The 20,257-nt window shown below is 52.5% G+C and overlaps 1 protein-coding gene and 1 long non-coding RNA gene across 5 annotated transcripts in view; one reads left to right on the top strand and one right to left on the bottom strand.

Annotated features, from left to right (window-relative positions):
- Positions 1-13,384, bottom strand: part of MFAP3L (microfibril associated protein 3 like) — a 45,489-nt gene extending 32,105 nt beyond the window's left edge. For 2 of the 4 annotated variants that reach the window (XM_067745374.1, XM_067745371.1), the window contains exon 1: positions 12,063-12,232. The gene's annotated coding sequence lies outside the window, so the exon portion shown is untranslated. Of the gene's footprint in view, positions 1-12,062; positions 12,233-12,507; positions 12,651-13,258 lie in introns of those variants that run through there. The other 2 variants (XM_067745372.1, XM_067745373.1) reach the window with 2 other exon arrangements.
- A 118-nt stretch (positions 13,385-13,502) lies between these two features.
- Positions 13,503-20,257, top strand: part of LOC137228233 (uncharacterized) — a 560,753-nt gene continuing 553,998 nt past the window's right edge. The window contains exon 1 of the long non-coding RNA XR_010945217.1: positions 13,503-13,643. This is a non-coding gene — a long non-coding RNA (uncharacterized lncRNA). The remainder of the gene's footprint in view (positions 13,644-20,257) is intronic.

The raw sequence follows: 20,257 nt of genomic DNA, 5'->3' as shown, positions 1-20,257 counted from the left end.
GGGTCAAGGATCCACGTGGTACAGGACAGGAGACCCAAGCGGCAGAGGGCCCAGGAAGACCTTTCTTCCAAGAAGTGACCCAGCGGTTTAATTACAAAGGAGTCCACCAAGGGGGCCGGGGCCAGAAGCTGACCATATAAGAGGAAATGGTGATTAGAGAGGACCCAACACACTCGCGGAAAGGTGTGCATTAGGCATCACTGGTGACGTGCATAAGGCGGGGGGCTGGAAAGGCAGAGCGCCCGGATAACAAGGGGGGGCCTGTAACAACAAGGATGGGGCGCGCCCACAGGTAACGGGGGGAGTGACCTCCAGACAAGGTCGGCAAGCTCACTGCACAATTCAGAAGGAGCGAGAACAAAAGGTCTCATTCCTACTTTACCAACTACACTGATGTTCAGGCCTCTATTTTTCCGATATACAAAAGGCACCTACTTTTCAAAAACGGATCTGTTTTAAATCACTGTTTTTCAGACCTAACAATGAATGACAGGCCCAGAGATGCCATCTGAGTAATAGGTTATTTTCTATGGGTGCATCGTGTGAAGAAACCCTTCTTAGAGCTTCAACAGTTTTTCCACAGGGTACGTTTTTCTGGTTAAAAGTAAGAATCATGTAAGATAAAGCTCTCATAAATATAATGGTTAGAAAAGGAGAAAGAGAAAAAGAAGAGTATTAAAGGCTTCCCTCTACAGACAATGACTATTGTCAGGTGAGATAAAAATGGTCCCATCACATGGGTTTGTTCACAGAACAAGAGGAGTAGATCTGGAAGAACCTGGGTATCTCTTCTCAAAGGCGTTTTTTTTTTACACAAGATGAGAAAGGGAGACCAAAGAAGGTAAGCAACTGGCCTAAGGTCACACAATTTATTGGCTTCAAACCAGGATACAACGTCACGCCCATGTCAGGCCTGATATCACGTTAAAACCTCTCATTCCGTAAAGGCGATTTTTCGTTGTTCTAGCAGTTGAGACAGGCACAGAGGACTATTCTAATCACAAGCGTATCTTTTAGAAGAGCTTATTGATGTTTTAGGGTGTAGTTAACGTCTTCTAATTGTCATTCTAAATGAATAGGCTAAAACACTTTTGGGCCCAATTAATGTAAATTCTTAATTGATCAGAGAGATACTTCCTCAGGAATCTGACGGTCCAAGGAGTAAGCCAAACCTGGGAACTGAATACAGATGGGACACATACACTGGTGGACGGTGCCTTTGTGCTACCAAACCTGTTCCTGAAACACATCACGATGCAGATAAAAGGTGAGGATGCTGTGTTGGCACTTTTCTCTTACCTTTGAAACTCTGATGATCAGATCCTATACGGGCCCTAAAGCTGGTCCAGAAGCACCTGGAGCTGCTTGTCTTTCTCTGCCTGCCTCTACCACTAGAGATGTTGTCCAGCATCTTCCAACACCACTTAAAAAGACTGTCCTTTCCAAACATCCTCCCTACTCTTTGGAACGTGTATATAGGGAGATACATATTTTCACCCTAGTGCAGTTAATTTCTCTTACGGGCTAACCTACAGCACAACTTCAGCCAACCTTCAATTCTTGTTTTAATTTCATTGCAAGCCCGTTTCCCGAGACGCTCTTGATGTATTTCATGCATAAGCTCCTCTGTCCAGAGCGAAGCCAGACAGGAGCTGGTGGGTGTATGGGAGCCTGGACGCATCAACAGGCCGGCCTGGAAAAGTGGCCAGAGGATTCGACGTCTTGGGGCGATGTTGGATGGACACGCTGACCCCCGGCTGCCTGCCCGCAAGGCCAGCGTTCTGCCTGGACAGAGGGGCAATCCGCCCCCCCAACCCCAGCTGCCAAAATCAGAGACCAATATTCTTAACCTGCTTCCTAAATATGATGTTTAGGCCCGACGCGATTGCGAGTTTAGATTTTCTCGCGGATTCTGGCACACGCCGTAAACACTTAAGGCCGTGGCAGTGAAAGCCCCTTTCTCAACCCCACCTGCCTGTACACAGACCACCTCCCAACTGCCAAGGGTGAGGCACTGTGTGCACTGAGGGGGGCCCTTTTCCACAGAAGCCATCCCTAAGGGATGACTGATTACTTCTCCTCCAAATCCACCATCCTGTACCGCAACGAGCAGGGGTGTGGCTGAGCTGTGGAGGGAAGGAACAGGGAGGTGTCTGTGTCCAGACCAAGGTCCCCCTGCAGGGAACAGTCAGGGCAGAGCACCAGGTTGCCAGCTGTCCAGGACTTGGTGGATGGCCAGGAAGTGGCCTGGGTACCACACAGCACGTGGGGACTTGTCCTTTGCCGGGGATGCACCTTCCTGAGTGTTCCCACCATCCTGTACAACAGGGCGCCAGCTCCTGAAGCCTTTAGACGTCCATCCACACCCTCCAGATGCCTCACCTCAACACAGAGGGGAAGCAGCTCGGGTCCCTAGCGGCGCCTGTATGCGCAGGCGGGATGGGGTGGCTGGGGGCTGCGGGGAGGGACCCTCCTCCCGCAGCAGGGTCAGGGCTCTCCCTCAGCCCCACCCCTGGCGAGCCCAGCGCCACCACAGAGCCTCACTGCTCGCGTGGACGGCGGTGAGGACCCAGGTGCCGTGACCACACCACCCAGCGCCCCCTCTTCAGACCAAGGCCCACCACGGAGTTAGCCCCTGCTGTGCCCCTGCCCGGGCCCCGCCAGCTCCATTTCGCTTGCTAATGCTTGACAGAGAGGCCCTGCAACTGCTCTTGCAACCTGGGGGTATCACTGTCATCCTGGCGATGCTGTGCCCGGACAAATTCTCTGTAAGTTCTGTGTGAACTACAGAAAGGTGCGGTTGGTGCTCAAATACCTGCCGCCATCCTGGGCACCAGGCGTGCGCTGCGTACTTCTGTGAATGTCTGGTAGTGGCCCGTGCGTGGCGAGGCCTCAAGGAAAACACACCAGGAACACTCTTCAGTTAGCGCAATGCACATTGCCCAGGGCTCCTCACTGAAGGGCAAAAGCCAGAGGGCCGGGGCTTCCCTGGTGGCGCAGTGGTTAAGAATCCGCCGGCCAACGCAGGGGACACGGGTTCCAGCCCTGGTCGGGGAAGATTCCACACACCGCGGAGCAGCTAAGCCTGTGCGCCACACCTACTGAGCCTGCACTCTAGAGCCTGTGAGCCACAACTACTGAGCCCACATGCCACAACTACTGAAGCCCGCACGCCTAGAGCCCGTGCTCTGCAACAAGAGACGCCACCGCAATGAGAAGCCTGCGCACCACAGCGAAGAGTAGCCCCCGCTCGCCGCAACTAGAGAAAGCCCGCGCATGGCAACAAAAACCCAACGCAGCCAAAAATAAGTAAATAAATTTATAAAAAGAAAAAAATAAAGCCAGAGGGCCTTCCCATGGCCACTACAATATCTGCTCACTGGCTGCCTCCCAGCCTCAATTTCTGACCTTTTTGCCCCTCTCGCTCCCTGCCAGCCACCTGGGCTCCGCTAACCCCGGAAGACGCCAGGCTCGCGGCAAGCCGCCCGCGCCATTCCTTCCTCAGGTCCGAGCCCCTGGGATGCCGGCAAGGCTCCTGCACACCCCCATTCTGACTCTCAAATGTCACCTCGTCAGCACCCTCCCCCTTGTGTGATGTGAGTCGGTGTGCTCCCCCCTCCCTCTCCCGGGGGTTGGGCTTCTGTCCCAGACGAGGGTGGTTCGTGGTCACGTGGGTTGCCGCCCCCCTCAGGGCAAGCACCTGGCTACCCACTGGGTGAGCTTAAACCCCTCTGGGTCCTTTCCTTTAAACAGCTGACTAACTCACTGGGCATCCACACTGGCCCTGCTTTCCTCCAAATTCCACCCATTTCTTAGGAATTCTAGGTAACTGTGTCCATTCTTTACCACAAACCTAACTTTAAAACATAAACCAAGGTTTCCCCAGAGCTCAGTCTTCACAGCACATCCTTCCCTTGCAGGAGAGGCAGGTGCTCCCACGTGGACCTGGGAGCAGAGGCTCAGGACCTGGGCGGGGACCATGGGGGCCACAGGATCCGCCGTTGGAGGACTCGGGCCTGCGAGGTGAGTGAGGTTTACGTGACTCTCTTCTACACCTGAAATGTACATTCCTATGGCTGCTGAAATGGAATTTATATTTCACAGCGTCAAAACCATCCCTCATTCCTTGTCTTGCTGGTGTCTGATGAAGGCCACTCAGAGTCACTGCAGAGGAACTGGATCACCCAGGGTTTCTTCTTTCATCAGGATAAAATCTCATCTATTTGAGAAAATATGCTCAGTAACTGCAGAGAGTAGTTAAAATCCTTTTCTTTCTCCCTCCTTTACCAGCCCATTTTCACGAAGTGTAATTGTACGACCGTGTTTCCGAATCACACGAGTGTTCTTACTAGACTCTCTGAGAACTGGATGTCAGGAAAAACAGGTCAGAAGAGATTCTGAATTCACACTCTGCTTGATTTCATTCTTATTAACAGCATGAAGGCAACATCCCTTATACTCACCTAGCATTTATGGTTTACAAGACACACCCGAGGACGTTACTCGGCCTCGCCTTGCCACGAGCCTATGACGTGGGGAAGGACCATGCAGATCTGTCTACAATGACAGCCGAAGAGGCAGAGGCCAAGCCGCCAACCTGTGCATGGAAGCCCCTCCAGGACCACATCACCCAAGGGCCCACCCAAAGGGCTCCTTTCGCCTGCCCACGGTGACCTGGGAGTGGACACCACAGCCCCGGCAAACTGGCTAAATGCCACTAACATCCAAACTGTCATAACTGTTATTTTAAAATGATAATTTAAAAATACTGTGATTATGTATTATTTAAAGAATTATTATTATTTTAAAATTCTGTGCATAGAGCAATACTTTTCAAAATTCAGTTGGACCGGAATAATCTTCTAGCTGAGTTTAATGCATATATCCTAAGGTCAGTCCTCCCCCCAATTTAAGTGGGTTTCAATGTGGCACTATGGAAAATCATCTTAACAAAAACACCAGAAGGAAGTTGGAAATGTGGCTTCAGTGGTTTCCATGCAGCATCTCTGAAGGAAGCTTTGCTTTTCTCTCAGCTCTGACGGGAGAAGGCCCTGCTAGGCTGGGCACACGCTCTGGGTGTTCTCAACGATCTCTCAGTGGGGCAGTCAGATTCATCTGGGTGATAAAAACAATTAGGACTCAGTCATCCCAACGAAGGGGAACTCCAAGTATTTAAGAGGCCACTAGTATCACTTCAGTTCCAACTGCTGTGGGGCTTAAAAAAACTTTTTAAGACCAGGTCTTTACCCTAAAGGTGCTTACAATCTTGGTGATAACCTGTATACAAAATGATACATCATTAATTAAGCACTACTGGGTAAATACCACAGAAATTCAGATGAGGGCCAGCTGGAAAGGTCAAAGAATGGTCACTGGGACTGGCCAAGTCTTGAAGGGTGAGTAAAGGAGACAGGACAGTTTCCCCAGCAGGAGTAACGGCTTAGTTTAGCAAGTAGGGATGGAAATAAAGCACAGCCTCCCAATTAAAAACAAAACCCTTCACTACAGTATGTTTCAGCAGGACTCAGGCCGTGGATCTGCTGTGTGTGCTCATCTCAAGAACGCTGGCACATGAGGGCACTCCTCCAGAAGTTCTACTTAATAAGAGGGCCTCCAGGGCGTCTTAGGAGCAATGACAAAGAGGACTTTGCGACAGAGATCCATTACCCCAGTGAAAGAAGGAGGGGAGACAGCCAAAATCTGGAGGAAGGGATGGATGCCCTACAAAGGCAGGAGGGAATCAAGTCCAATATAGGTCCTGGGGTCCGATGTACAGGGAGAAATGCTCAGCCCCCAGTCAGGTAAAGGACTGGTAATGCTCAGATATTTTCTGGAAATTAATTTCAAGTTCCTCAGAAGTGTTTTAAAATGGAGAAAGCCGTGTTACCTTTGGGGAGTCTAACAAGAGCTAGACTCACTCAGAGACCAGGTCATCTAGGGCTGTCCAAACCCTGAAGGACAAAACCCTTCCCTCCAGCACATCTAGTGACAGGGCAGTGCAGCCCAGTGTGGTCTCTAGCATCGCAGCAGAAATCTACAAGATGAAACTAACAACAGCATCTGAGAAGCAAGCACAGCTCCATGGCTGCTGGAAGTTTAAGCCACCCCACGGGCCATCCCAGGGTGTGAAGACCCAGAAGGAAGGACTGGGTGGGAGGCAAACACGAATGCGGTCAGTCTTAACTCCAGTACCTTCTCCTGCAGAGGACCAGAGAAAGTGGGCTCTGCACCTTTAAGAAAGCACAGTGGCTGTACACCTACCTACCCCCCTCCCCTTTGCAGGGGAGAAAGGGGTTAGCTGGCCAACTTGGGATGGTCCCCACTGCCACAAATATCACAGAGCTCTCGCTAGTTTCGAGAGGGTACAGAAAGGTACAGACATGGGAACAGGCACATCCCGTCTTGTCTAGGAGACCTACTGCTTTAATGAATCCAGCCTGCCACCTCCAGCGCTGTCAATGGGTAACTACTCCGATCCACTGATTCTTTTTTTTTTTTAAGGAGTAATCTCTTCCCTTCCAGTTTTCCTCGAGCCCTCAGCCAACTCAAATCCTCAATGGAAGGAAAGGGTTGGGATGATATCTAAATATCTGCTCAGCAAGCTTCTTCTTTCCCACTGATGACAAAGACAACTTCAGCCCAGCTTCTCAAAGAGTTACCTTCTAAATCCAGAATTAGGAAGTCCACCCACAGCGACTTCCTCTCAGTCTCATTGGCAAGCCCCAGAGGCTTCTGTCCAGAAGCTGGACAACCCCCAGGGAATTAATCCCTTCTTTCTTTCTCCCATGTCACTCTGATGGGCCCCGTCCTGGCTGACCTGCCTCGAGTCCTGCCTGCCTGCAATCCACAAACCAAGTGGCTGCTGAAGTGGGCTGACTCTGAGAGATCCGATTCAGACGTATTCCAGGTCTTCATCCCGCCACCAGCGTACATCTCAAGTCCATGGCAGGACACACGTGATCCTTCATGCTCTGACTCCCGCCTGCCTGTGTAACCTCATCCCTGGAGCTCCCTTGGCACCTCTGCACCGTGCTTCCTTCCATATTCTCACACATCTGGCAAACCCCTACTCAGCCTTCAAGTTCAAAGCCAACCAGGACTGCCCAGGTAGCCCCCGACACCCCTTTTCTCACCAACCTTCACCCAGAACTTCGTATTTTCACTGTAACCGTCTTTGTGCACATCCATCCCTCCGCTAGGTTATAAGCTCTCAGGTTATCAATATTTGCTGAATGAATCAGTGAATGAATAAGAGAGGCTTATCTGAAGGTACAGATATGGGGACATCGGCGTGTGGGTGACTGATGCAGTCATGAGGAAAAATAAATCACCCAGAAGGAACACAGTGGGCCACAAAATGAGAGGACTAAGGTTAGAACCCAGGGAGGACAGACCCTCAGAGGACGAGGGGCCCGTATCCCAGAGCCCAAGGGAGAGGAGATTCAAGATAGATAGAACGGTTTACACCAACCTTGTCCTGTACAGCGGAAAATAGTTATTGCATCACTATGTAAGGAAGTATGGGTAAAAATCTTACAAAGTTCTGCAAACGGAAGCTAAACAATATAGATCCACAGTTTCATTTTCATTAAGATAAGTTTTCATCAAGTCTTACTGTTGTTCTCAGGATCGGATTTTGCCAACGCAGGGCTTCCTGCACCATGTTGTCTGAAAAATCTATTGTCCCTTACCAATTTTTCTACATATAGTTCGGTTTCAACTTGGAGCCACTCCTGTAACACTAAGGTAGAAGATTTCTTCAGATGAGGTTTTCCAGACACACAGAGATGTCAATTCAACCAGACCATATGTTTTTATACACTATTAAGCCCTTGTACATAAAAGAGACTGAATAATATGTTTGGAGAGAATGACTGAATTTCTTATATTTAAACCCACAGGTTAGGGCATCTGGTAGTGTAGCTGTTGCCCATCCCCCAGCAAACACTGCTGACGGGTTGTCAGAATTTCCCAGCTGAGCCTGTACAAGCCCATGACATGGCAAGCAGCTCCTACCAACTGGTCAGAGCTGGCCCAGGTGACGTGGCATCATTCTCAAGGTAACTATGTTAAACCTGACTTTCCCCCAGGTCCCTGCCCACATCTGGTCTGCACGGGTGTGTATGCAGCAGAGCAGCTGCCTGTTAAGAGGGCAATGAACAGAAACAAAGTAGTCCAGACGAGACTCGCCCTTCTTCTCTACTTTCTACGTCCTTCCTGCATTACTAGCTGTGAACACAAGTCTTCTTAAGCTCTTAATTCCACACATGCGTACTAATGTCATTTCAGATCAACGGAGAGAACTGAATTATACGACACGCTGGTTCCAGACTCCCATCTGCCACTGACCACCTCTAGTTACACACCCTTTGTCGAACTGCCCTGTGAAACCTGGGGTTTAGCTGTATACTGCTTTTTCAGGAAGAGAAAAGTGGCAGCGGTTTGTCCATCACATGCTCCTGTTTAAAAATCTTCAGTTGATTTCCCATCGTTTATCTATAATAGGATGAAATCCAGACTCCTTTGCCCCGGCCCGACTCCATCACACCAAACCGTTCTTTGTCTATGGCTGGATGACCTTTCTATGGCTCCTTTCGAAGGCACCAAGTCGTTTATTGACTTATACACACATTGGTTATCTTTCAGTTCTGTGGGTGAGAAGTTCCACATGGGTCAGGATGGGCTCATCAAGGAGCTGGCAGGCCTGTGCTCCTTCTGGAAGCTGGGGGGGGGGCAGCCATCTGTGTCCTGGCCTTTACCAGCTTCCAGAGGCTGCCCCCATTCCTTGGCCCCTTCATCTTCAAGGCTAGCAATGGCCAGCCAGTCTTCCTCCCATGCATCTGACACTGACCTCTGCTTCCCTCTTGCGATTACATGGGGCCCACTGGATAATCCAGAATAACTTCTCCATCTCCAGATCCTCCATTTAACCACGTCTGCACAGTCCCGAAGGGGACACCTTGGTGGTGGTGGGGCATTACCCTAACTACCATCATGGTGGTCTGCCTGGACTTCCCTGGTAGAAGACTCCTATCCAATTCCTTAGGCATTCCTTAAGATCCTACGGAAATGTCACTATTTTCATGAGGCCCCTCCCCTTCCAACCCAAGACCCGTCTCTGGCAGCACTGACTCTGTACTCCAGTTTATTTGTGCTCAAGCCTGTCTCTCTGACTAGACTGTGCATCACTGCGTCTTACTCATTTTTGCAGCCTTAGGGGCCTAACTATAAAAGATTGTGGGGAAGAAAAATGAATATTTTAATGAGTAAAGCCCTCAGGCAGAGGCAAGACCAATAAACACACAGGACTTCTGAGTATAACTTAGAAACTAGTTCTGACAGCTCTTAACTGGTTCTTATCACATAATCAACCAAGCCCCTTAATCCGTTAACGATTCCAGGGAGGTCTTCCTGCAAACTTAAAATCAACCATTTGCATCTAAGGCTGTTTCTGACTTTAAAGTGATTTGCCACAGATCACAAAGTGTTGTCAAGTGTCCTCCTGGGCTTGGCTAGAAAAGGGCAAGCCACATCCCAAATGCCTGGTTAGGTGCTGAATTAGGGAAGTGACCTTATTTGCACTATTTCTGAATTCCAAGAAAATGATTCTCATCTAACAAATCTGACTGCACTTTGTTGGGGGTTAAAAGCAACTTTGCCACCATATTTGTTTGACATTTCAGTATCTGGAAGTTCTTGCATAGAACAAAAAGTTCAAATTAAGCAAAGTTTAAATGGCCTCAAATCTTTAAATTGCAAGGCAAACAAGGAATTGAATAAATTTCGGTCTCGTGAATGGGCAAAGCTGTACTTTTAAAGGCAATAGTTTGCCACGAATATCCAATGTGACTAATAGGACTATGCACTATAGAAACCTAAGGACACGGAATTAAAAGTAAAATCTATGTGCCCAGCAGTTGAGCTGCAAGAACCCAACAGTTAGGTACAAAAGAGGAGAGATTATCACCTGTTTCCGAATTTGAATACAAAGTCTACTCTGCTATTTTTTCTTCATTAGCAGTAATAAAACCTCTCTTCAACCTAACTCCTGTTGGTTTTGTTAGTTTCAGGTTAGCAGAATGTGGAGTTCCCAAAGCCAAGAGTGGTGTTTAAATGTGCCTTCTGTTAAATTTCATTGCCTTTCCTAACACTGATAAAATAGGTAGGATTTTCAGATCCACAAGTGGGGGGGCTACGGATCTGTATCAAACTTCACATTCACAAAGCGGAAACTCAGGCCTAGCTGCTTCCTCCAGGTCAGCAAAAAGCCAAGGGTGAGGGTGGACGGTCCGAACACCCACTGAGGAATGGAGCCTGAGAACATGGGCCCTGCCGTAACGGATAAGCTGTACATACGTGTAGTACACACGGCAGATTTTGAACTGGATGCATTTTTATAGAAAAGGGAAGCACAATTTCTCAGTATTTGTGTCGGGCTTTTTTCAAACTTCTAAATTCTTCTATAAATATATTAAGAAAAACATTTAGGGCAATGAACACCACCAACCAAACTCTGGCTAAAATGGAGGACTGCAGGCCTAATTTGCAGAAAGAGTCATCATGTTGCCGCTCTTACTGTCTGGACACTTCACTCCTGTTATTACATCTCGGTCACCTACAAGCACGACACAGACCCCACTTGGGAAAATGGTCTGGAGCATCTGGAATGAGAGCTGGAGCCATCTCACGAAAGAACAAACATTAAAAGCTATTCACAACCCAGTGAAGAGCAAATGCACCTCAAAAGTCTAGGTCTATGAAGAACGCAAACCAGATGTTTTGTAATAACCTTAATAAATAAAACAACTGAACCCACTAAGTGGTACTTATGGAACCTGGCTTGAGAGTTAGAGCTTTAGTTAGAGGTGGAACTCGTTCCCACCAGGAAAAGGATTGTTTGCGTTGCTCCTAAAATCCAGTAATCCTAAGGGTGATAATGGTACTAAATGTTTTAAGAACCAACAGAAACGTTGGTGGGACATACAAATTTCATTTTCCATAAAAGTTAAACGCCCAGTAGAACTACATTGCTCTAACTTAATCCCTTCTGAAAATAAATTTTCTTGCATCTTGTGTTTCATCTTGAACAATTTTACTATGTTCAGCATAGTAGCAACTGAGAAAAAAATGTGTTTCCTTTAGAAACAAAAGTGAGAAAACTTTACAAAAAAAATTGTGCTTCTGCGACGCTACGCTTCCAAGTTCTTAACATAAAGCCAAAGTAACGCACAACATAGATGGCTACAGTAACCCAACCTTTCTGCAACGAGTATGCTTAAAAACAATGACCATTCAACCACAGTACATTATTTTCTACAGTGTGAGCGGGTAATGGACCCGCATACATTTTTTTTCTTTTTGGCTAGTTTGCTTTAAAAATCTTGCAACTTGCAAGCTCAAGTTTTTTGGAGGGGAAGGCCGGTTAATGGTCGAGCTTAAAATAAATCGGCTCTGCAATTACTCCGTTTTTTAAGCCGATGAAACACGTTTGCCTACTCCACGCCATGAAGCAATTCGATGTCAACTTGCTATGGAGTCAAATGCGACAAACTCCGAGAGCTCCAGTGGAGGCGGCGGCTGGCGGCGCGCACAGATCCCGCACCGCTGCGGCACCAGGACGCGCAGCCCGCGCTCAGGGCCTGCCGGACCCGGGATAGTGCACCACCGCCACCCCCCGTCCCGGGGACACTGAGGCCCGGTGACCCGGGCGACCTGGAGTCGGCGAAGGCCCCGCCGCGGCTTGTCGTCCCCTTTCCCCGGAGGCCGGGAGGCTCCTCGGCAGCGCGCTGTGGACACCACGCTCCTGTAGCCGTGGGAAGGCTATGGCACAAGCCTGGGACGCCGTGTTCCCGACCCGCCGCTCCCGGATCCCGCAGCATCCTGCGACCCAGGAGCCCGCCGCGGGGACACGGGCGCCTCCCGGCGCGCAGCCCCGACCGCGGGCCCCTCCAGCCCGAGAGCCCCAAAGTTGCGCGGCCGCGTTGCCGGCGGCGGCGACTCGGCCAACACGCGGTGCTGGGCTCCCCGCCGCCCGCGCCCCCGCCCACCGGCGCCCGGCTAACCTGACGCCGCCTCGCCACCCCGGCGGCCGCCGCGCGACCCTAGCCATGGCCATCCCGGGAGCCGCGCCGATGCCCGCAGCCTCCCGGCGGCCGCCTCTGCCCCAGCGCTGGCGGCGGCGCGGGCTGCGGTCTGCGGGAGCGCGGAGCCACCCGCAGCGCAGCGGGGCCGAGCGGCAGGGCGGAGCATGCCCAGTGCGCGCGTCGTCGCCGGGTCTTCTCGGCAGCGCGGCGGGGCGGGGCAGCGGGCCGGCCCGCGGGGGAGGGGCCAGGGCCGGGGGGCGGCTCCTCAGTCCCCGCGGCCCCGCGACTGGACCCCGCGCCCAGCTGTACCCGGCGGGCGCCCGCCCCGCGCGGCCGTGCTGCAGCCTCGGCCATCTCGGCGTGGGTCCCGGGTTCCCGCACGTGGGGCTCGGGACCCGCCCTGGGACCGTGACCCCGGACCTACCCCGAGCAGGGCCCCCGTGCGGGCGGGGTGCCCGCGCCGGCAGCGCCCCCGCCGCGCGCGGAGCCTCAGGAGCGAGACGTCCACCGGAGGCTTCTGAGCGGCGGGCTTGGGATTCTATTCTCCTCCTTTGTGACTATCTGGAGGTTCTAAGTTTTCTCTAGTGACCACTGTGGTGTTTTGTCAGTGAGGAAAGACGGGTTTTCTAAAGCGCCTGCAGAAGTTGAGCGGCCCGGCCCCACAGTGCAAGCTGCCCTTTTCCAGACTGCGGGACTGCTTGGTGCCAGGCCAACCCCCAGCTCCTTCTCGGGCTGCCCCCGCCCCTGCCGACCCCGCCCCTCCCCGCCCCTCCCCGCCCCCTCGGGCTGCGGCGAAAACCCGGAACTGCAGATTTCCCACGGCGCCCGGGAGCCGGTAGTCGCCGGTAGTCGCCAGGCGGGAGCGCTGCCGGGGGCGGGGTGACGCACCTCCGCTCTCCTCCTCTCTCCCTGTCCCCGGCGAGCTTCGCGGGGGAGCGCCCCGACCCCCGCCGCGGGCCCGGCCGCAGAAATGGGTCAGCATCCGACTGAGCATGCTCGCCGGTTTGCGGCCGCGTCGGGCGCCCAGGTGGACCCAGCCGGGCCTCCGGTAGGGCCGCGCGGGGGCGGCGCAGGTGCGAGGTACCCGGCCGGGCCGCGGGCCGGAGTGTGTGTGTGTGGGTCTGGGTCACAAGTGAGTGGAATTAGAAATCCTATTTCAACATTAGTTTCATTACCTGAAGAACTTTCAGCTGGTTTCTTTTTCAGGAAACCCAAATCTTTCATTCTCTTCTCGTATTTAATAAGAATCCTTGACAACTGCACGAGGACACGAAGTTTTCACCTGCTTTTTCGAAGATGAAGGCCTTGTTCTCACTCTCAGATCATTGCGCGGTGTTAGAGTCCATTTTTTCTTCAGACAGTTCTTCCGTCCTCTGAGACTCCACGTTCTCCAGGACCCTGCAGAGCGCGCTCGCGCCGCCTTGGATGCACTTGGGTGGGCGTGGGAACTTGCTGCTAGCCGTCGGTTTCGGAGGAGAAGACGGGAATGGAGAGCTTCCAGGGAAAGGAGGCTACAGGCAGGAGAGGAGTAAACTCAGGAACCCAGAGAGATGCTTTCAGGTGAGTGGGGTCTTGCGGGGTTCCTGTCTGGGGAGGGGGACGCTGCCGCACCAAGCTTGGTGCCATGGTGGTGGAATATGAGGGAAGGGGGCAGGGCACAAGCTTTAAAAGAAAACATAGCCCGAGGACATGACATAAACTGGTTACAACCAGCTAGGTCCAAGATGGCGGACTAGTCAGCATCCACTAGGCCTTGAGCCTCAGTATAGGCTCATTGTAACACATCAGCTAAATGATAAACCCACAGGTGCCATGACAGTTCCAAGGCTGACGCTAAAGGTCAAAAAGTAGGCGGTGGCCAATTCCTGGAAATCGCCACCCTCCCCCCAAATAGCTGGAATACTCCTCCACTCATTAGCCTATGAAATTACCCACCCCTATAAAAACTGACAACCCTATGCCCTGGTGCCGCTCTTGCCTCTGAGATGGCCCACACTCTTGTCTGTGGAATGTGTTTCTAAGTGAATCCACTTCTTCCCTATCACTTTGTCTCTCACTGAATTCTCTCTGTGTTGAGACGTCAAGAACCTGAGCTTCATTAAGTCCTGAGACCAGGTGTGTGATCTCAGTTAAAACACCATGGGTTCAAGTCCCACTCTGAGTTACACGGTTTCATTGGGATTCCCTCCAAGGGCGGCTTCACTCACCCCTAGTCCAGCCCCAGTTCAGCGCCAGCGTGCTTGGGGACACCCCCTGTAGTGAAGGTCCCTCTGGGGAACAATTTCCTAGGGGGCTTACTCTGGTGCTCCCCAGAGCCCTACCTTGTGTTGAGGTCCCCCGCCTCCCTCTCGTGAACTGTGAGGCTCCATCATTGCCCGTGCCTCGTGAGCCCTGCCCTTGAGCTCGCCCAGGCCCCTTGGAGGTCCACACCGCGAAGAGTCTAGCCTGGGAGAGGATGGGTGAGAATTTGAACCCGGTATGTCCCCAACAGCAGTCACGAGCTGTAGTTGCTCCTCCCTTGCATGTCCTAGTTCGGTGACCGGTACCCCCTTCTTCTTAGCTATGCGCAGCACACATATGGATGTTATCCCAGATTCGCTCATTTGCTTTCCCCCGTCATCCAGCTAGTCGCTGGCCTGTCCACCCTGCCCTTAGACCTCGCTGGATGCAGACCCTCCACCTGCACCACCCTTTTTGGGCCGTGTCAGCTTCCCCATCAACCCCAGAGCAACGACCTTCCAGAAGGATCCTCCCTCTGCCTCCACACACTTTTCTTTCTCAGCAAATTATATTTCAGTATATCTGCGAAAAATCCTTACACGGATTCCTGCTGCCTTCAGGAGGAAGTCCAAGTTTTTAAGCATGAACTGGCCCCTGTCTGCCTCTCCTGATTGGCCTCCAGCCAGTGTCCCCTCGTGACCCCCATCCTAGCTGACCCCAAAAGTCACACCTCTGTGTTCCTGTAGTTCTCTTGTCCCTCCATTTGCCTCGCTTACCTCTTGGCAAACGGTTACATCTTCAACACCCAGTTCGGGCTGGATCTCCTCTGACCTCCCCAGGGGTTTCTCTTGGGTACCTCGCCTGTGCCGTGTGCTTTGTCTCCATCCGACACGCCTGACCTTGATTTATTTTCCTTCATCTCCGCTGCACTGAGGCAGCGTGACCACAAGGGCTCCTGTCAGCCCTCTCTGTGTCTTCGCTCTCAATCCTTGGTAAGATTTTTACTTAATAAATGAATGATAGGTATATGTACCCATCTAATGTTTAAAGTTCATTAATTTAAAAAATTCTTCCCAAGAATTGTAAGTAGAGTGCACGGAAAAAAATACTAGAACAAAGTCACATCGTATGCTGTTTGCCAAATGGTTCTACTCCTTTGAGTGATGTGAGACCTCAGATTTGACTTTCAACCCAGTGGATTTCCTTCAGCTTCAGAGATCAGGGCATGTCTGAGGTCCTTGTTCATCAGTATGTGGCTGCACAAAGTTCCGTGTTGTATTGCTTATTAATCCACAGACTCCATTGTTCTCACTCCTTGTTTCCTTCTCCAGTGTAGTCATTAGCTTCTAATTACAGGTTACTCCTTAGAATAGATTGTGTTTGATTTTTTTTCTAATGAGAGTGTGGCACACAGAGAGGGCAGGTTAACCATTTAGGAAGGAACATGCTTTTTGCAGTTTGGCCAGCTTGTATTGCCTTCCAAGAGCACTTCCAGCTGACTGGGGGGGTGACTGGCCACCTGCTTCAGATTCACCGGGGAGGCTTAACCCACCCAGACCTCCTGAGCCGAGTGGATGGTGGGGGGAGGGGCGGGGGGTGGTGGTGGCCGCAGCGAGTTTAACAAGCCCTCCAGGTGATTCTGGATACATTTGAGAAACACAGTTGTAAGTCATATGGATAAAAGGAAAAAAACAAAGTATTAGTCCAGAGCTTCAAGTAAGTAGCCCGTGTGCTGGTTTTCTCTGGTGGAGAGAAGCACGTGGGTGGGGAGAGAGTTGGCCCGTTTCAGAAGCGTTACCCGTGTTTGTGCGTGTTAAACAGCCGGGGCTTGTGTTGGGGAGTCTGGGGATCTAGACCAGCACGAGGTAAGGCAGCTGCTTGCTCATCGGTGTGTTGAGCCGCTCGGGGCTTTACTTGGTGGCCTCTTAGGCCACGTGTGAGATTCCGAAGCACCTGTGTCCTCAGGGCAGCCCCCTTGGTGGGGGTGAGCGGGCTGTGGAGGCTCTGACCGGACCCCTTCCTGGAAGAGGCCAGGAAGAGCTGTGGGACTCTCATTAGGCAGCATCCTTGTTCCTGGGAGCCTGACCAGGCCAGTGAGGAGGGGGTGGGGGAGGATTGGAAGGAAGCAAGCCTTTCTCTCCACAACCCTGTGACTTGCTGGCCGAGGAGGGCGAAGCTTCTTGAAAAGTCTGAGTCAGGGTTAAGAAAATACTCCTTCCTCGTCTGGGTGTAGACGGAGCCCTGATGTTGGTCCTTTGAGGGGTGTGTGCACATGTGTTGTCTAACCAGTTAGCCAGGAACCGCAGAGCCAAGGGCTGCGTGCAGCCCGGTGACCCAGCTGGGGGTCCCGCCCTCCCTGATTGTTTTCTGAGGCCACAGCAAGGCCCTGGTCACCTTCCAGCTAAGCCTGCTGCCCACTTTGGGTCTCACTCCCGACGGTGACTTGCACTTAGGGACACGGGTTATTGGCAGGAGACGGGATGGATCCGGGGGTCACCTCCGTGTGCAGGGCTTTCCTGAGAGGCGGTGGAAAAGGCAGAGGCGGGAACCTCTCCGTGAAGAGCCGGGAGAGGCTGCCTGGGAGGTGGGGCGGGGCCAGGGGCGTTGTGAAAACGGACTTCACAGCTGCGTTTCCCTTGCATTCTGAGGAAGTTAGGTCTTGTGCGTAGCTTGGTGTCCTGGTCTTTGAGTTTATAATTTCCTCGGGAAGGAGGGAAGGCCAAACATCCACTTTCCCAGCACGGGTCAAAGTTGGGTGACCCGAGTCATGAAACTAACAAACACATCACTGGTCAGCACATGGGAGAGAGACACCCAGGGATGCCGAGGTGTTCTTCAGGAACACAGCGGCTTGGGAGGCCCCGCGCCCAGGTCAGGTGCGGCTGGAAGCCCTGGGTTCCGCCCAGGGGACTGTCGGCAGCCTCTCTGACCTGCGTAGGAGTGACCGGGACCCCTGCACAATGAGGACTCCAAGGTGAGCTCAGAGAGTCGAGGTGTGAGTTCTGTGGAGGCGATTCCACGCCTCGCGCTTTTCTCAGCAGTCATTTGCTAGAATTAAGAGGGAAGGAAAGGAAATTCCGTCCGTGGATACATGTGATAAAAAGTGGACACAGGGGCTCCAGCAGGGATGCAGGCGAGGGGGGAGCCCCGAGGGGCGGCTGAGCTGAGCCGAGCCGGGCGGGCAGAGGCCAAGGCGGCTGACGGGGGTTACGAGGACATGTGGTGGGTGGGAGGGGCCGGGGGAAGGGGCCCCGCCCGAGGCAGGAATGGGGAGAGTGAGATGCTCGCCCCACAGAAGGTGGAAAGAGCTGGTTTTCACAGGAGATTTGAAGGACTGGGAGGTGGGAGGCCTTGCTTTTACTTGGGTACCGTCTTCCTCTGGAGCAGTCCCGTCTCCCGGCCGAGGTTAGGGTCCAGGGAGCCGGTGGCCCAAGCCCAGGCCCTGCCGGGGGAGGGGGCTCCGCAGCGGGCAGCATGGAGGCGCTGGACATCCACACGTGATGCGTCACCACGGGCCGGGGCTGACACGGGGCCTGAAACTTATTTTTTTTTTTTGCGGTATGCGGGCCTCTCACTGCTGTGGCCTCTCCCGTTGCGGAGCACAGGCTCCGTAAGCGCAGGCTCAGCGGCCATGGCTCACGGGCCCAGGCGCTCCGCGGCATGTGGGATCTTCCCGGACCGGGGCACGAACCCGTGTCCCCTGCATCGGCAGGCGGACTCTCAACCACTGTGCCACCAGGGAAGCCCTGAAACTTACTTTTGATGCTGTTACAACTGCGGCTTGAGCCCCGCCTGGGGATGAAGTTTCCTAACAGATGGGAACTTCCCTCCCGGCACAAGAAGCACAGCGGAAGCGTGCCGGCCTTCACTCAGATACCTGCCCCCGTCTGCCTGATAATAAGTACAGTTTCCACCTGTCACTACAGGAACGGTTGTGTGGTGTGTTCTCCATTGTGGCGAGTGTGCTCATGAATAGTTTTTCTTTGCTTCTGGCCCGCGCGGGGGTTGGTACAGCCGAACTGTCCGGCTGAGGGCACGGGGCTCTCCTGGACCACGCCTGCGTGTCAGGCGGACACAAACTCTGCAGCTTCTCTTTAGTAATCTTTTCAAGCTCATCTCGTGTAGGTTCTGGCACATAATTGATGCCCATCGATTTTGTGGAATCACGTGTTGAAATTGGTGTTAGAACTCCAGGTCGGAGTATCTCGGAGAAAGGCGTGTAAAAATACGCAATCTGTCATTCAGCTTGGTTAGTGGGAAACGCCATCCAGACTTTGGCCTCGGTCTGTGCCATCTTGATTCGGCTTTTCTTTCTGATGAAGTGTTTCAGGTCGGTTACCAGACTGTTCCTCCCTGATTTGGGTCAGCTGGCAAAAATGCAGAGCTGCAAATATATCCTGGAGGAGTGTATGGCTGAGTTCATGAAAATGTTTGCAGGAAAAGGTTGCTAAGTGGCTGGTTTATTTTAGCATCGTGGTTCAAGGGCTCTCTACTGTAATAGGTCAGCATTTCTGCTATTAATTGCAATGAGCCTTTCCTTTTGCTTTAATAGGAGATCTAAAAGTGTCTCGGAATCAACCATCCCTAAAACTTGAGGAATGTTGTAATCGTATGTGTGAAGTAAACGAGCCAGTTTGCTTAAGTTGAATGGAAATTGTGATTTGCTGCCCACAGTGTAGGGTGTAGGGTCAGGTGAGAAGTGCAGCTAGGAATTGCTGAGATGCCTAGTGACGTTGGCTGGCGATGTCGGCAGCAATCAGAGTGGAGTAGGAGAGGGCTTTGCCCAGCTGTCTCCACGTGGCTGATTTCAGTGATTTATAATTGCGTGTCTGTGCTTTGGCCTGTAGTAGTAATGACTGCAAATGGACTGAGCTAACCAGCGCAGCTTCAGGAATGTCTGGCTGGTACATGAATATTACATTTAATTACATTAAAAGTCCGCTATTGCTTATTCCCCGTAAGAGACGCAGCAGGTAGTACCTCATCATCTGTTAGGCACTTACCAACCTATAATTCACCTGGTGCTGGGTCCTGACTCCTGAGGGCACCAGAGAAGCAGGAGAGCCGGGGACAGCTCTGAAGGTGTCAGTCTTAGCTGAGCACCAAGCTAGTCCTGCGGGGAGACCACGTTCCCGCTGCGGCGTGGAGTTTGCATTGTCAGGTTCCCATGTCCGCCTTCCACTCCCTGGGGCTTTGGTTCTGAAGGCTGAGTCTGGTTTTCTGTCTCTCTCTTATTTTCGCTTGTTTTGACTCTCACACGACTTCTTGAGAGCGTTATTTCCTTCCCTTGCGTAGTGTCGTGGGGACAGTCATGAGAAAACTACCAGGGAAAGGAGGAACCAAGTCAGTGCTGAGACCCCCGGCGTCAAGCCAGGCTGGTCCCGCTGACCTCGTGTCCAGGACGGCTCCCGGGACCGCACGCGGAGAGGGTTGAATTGATTGATTTCTTAGAGATTCTGGCTCAGGTTTCCTTTAAATGGTAGCTGTTATTAACTTAAAGTATTCAAAGTGTGATCTGACAGGCAAGTTAGGAGCATAGAATTACATCATTCTAGCATTGCCAGCTTTTAGACATGAAATACACCTTTCTGGTGTTTGTGAGATATTGTCAGGAACCAGTTAAGAGAGCAGGATGCCAGCCGCAGCTTCTCCAAAAGTGCCCCCTGTCGCTGGGTCCACCAGGGCCTCACTTCCTGTGGGAGAAGGCCGTGGTCTGAGTGGACCTCTCTGTGGGCAGGGCCTGGGGGGCCAGGAGGCTGAAGGCTGAAAGCGCAGGGTGATGCGACCTTCCGGGGGCTCGCGGTTACCCTGTTCCGCTTCCTCTCCCGTCCCTGTCCTCAGGGTCGGGGGTGATGGAGGAGGGTGCGGGTCCTTTGCCTTCAACCCCCCCCAGTCCCCCACCCCTCGTGGCAGCACCAGGTTGAGGTCTGGCATTGGGGCTGGATGACCCTCCC

The sequence above is a fragment of the Pseudorca crassidens genome, chromosome 7 (genome assembly GCF_039906515.1).
Source record: "Pseudorca crassidens isolate mPseCra1 chromosome 7, mPseCra1.hap1, whole genome shotgun sequence".
Classification (NCBI taxonomy): Eukaryota; Metazoa; Chordata; class Mammalia; order Artiodactyla; family Delphinidae; genus Pseudorca; species Pseudorca crassidens.
Note: the sequence above shows the minus strand (reverse complement) of the source record. Positions and strands in the feature narration are given on the sequence as shown.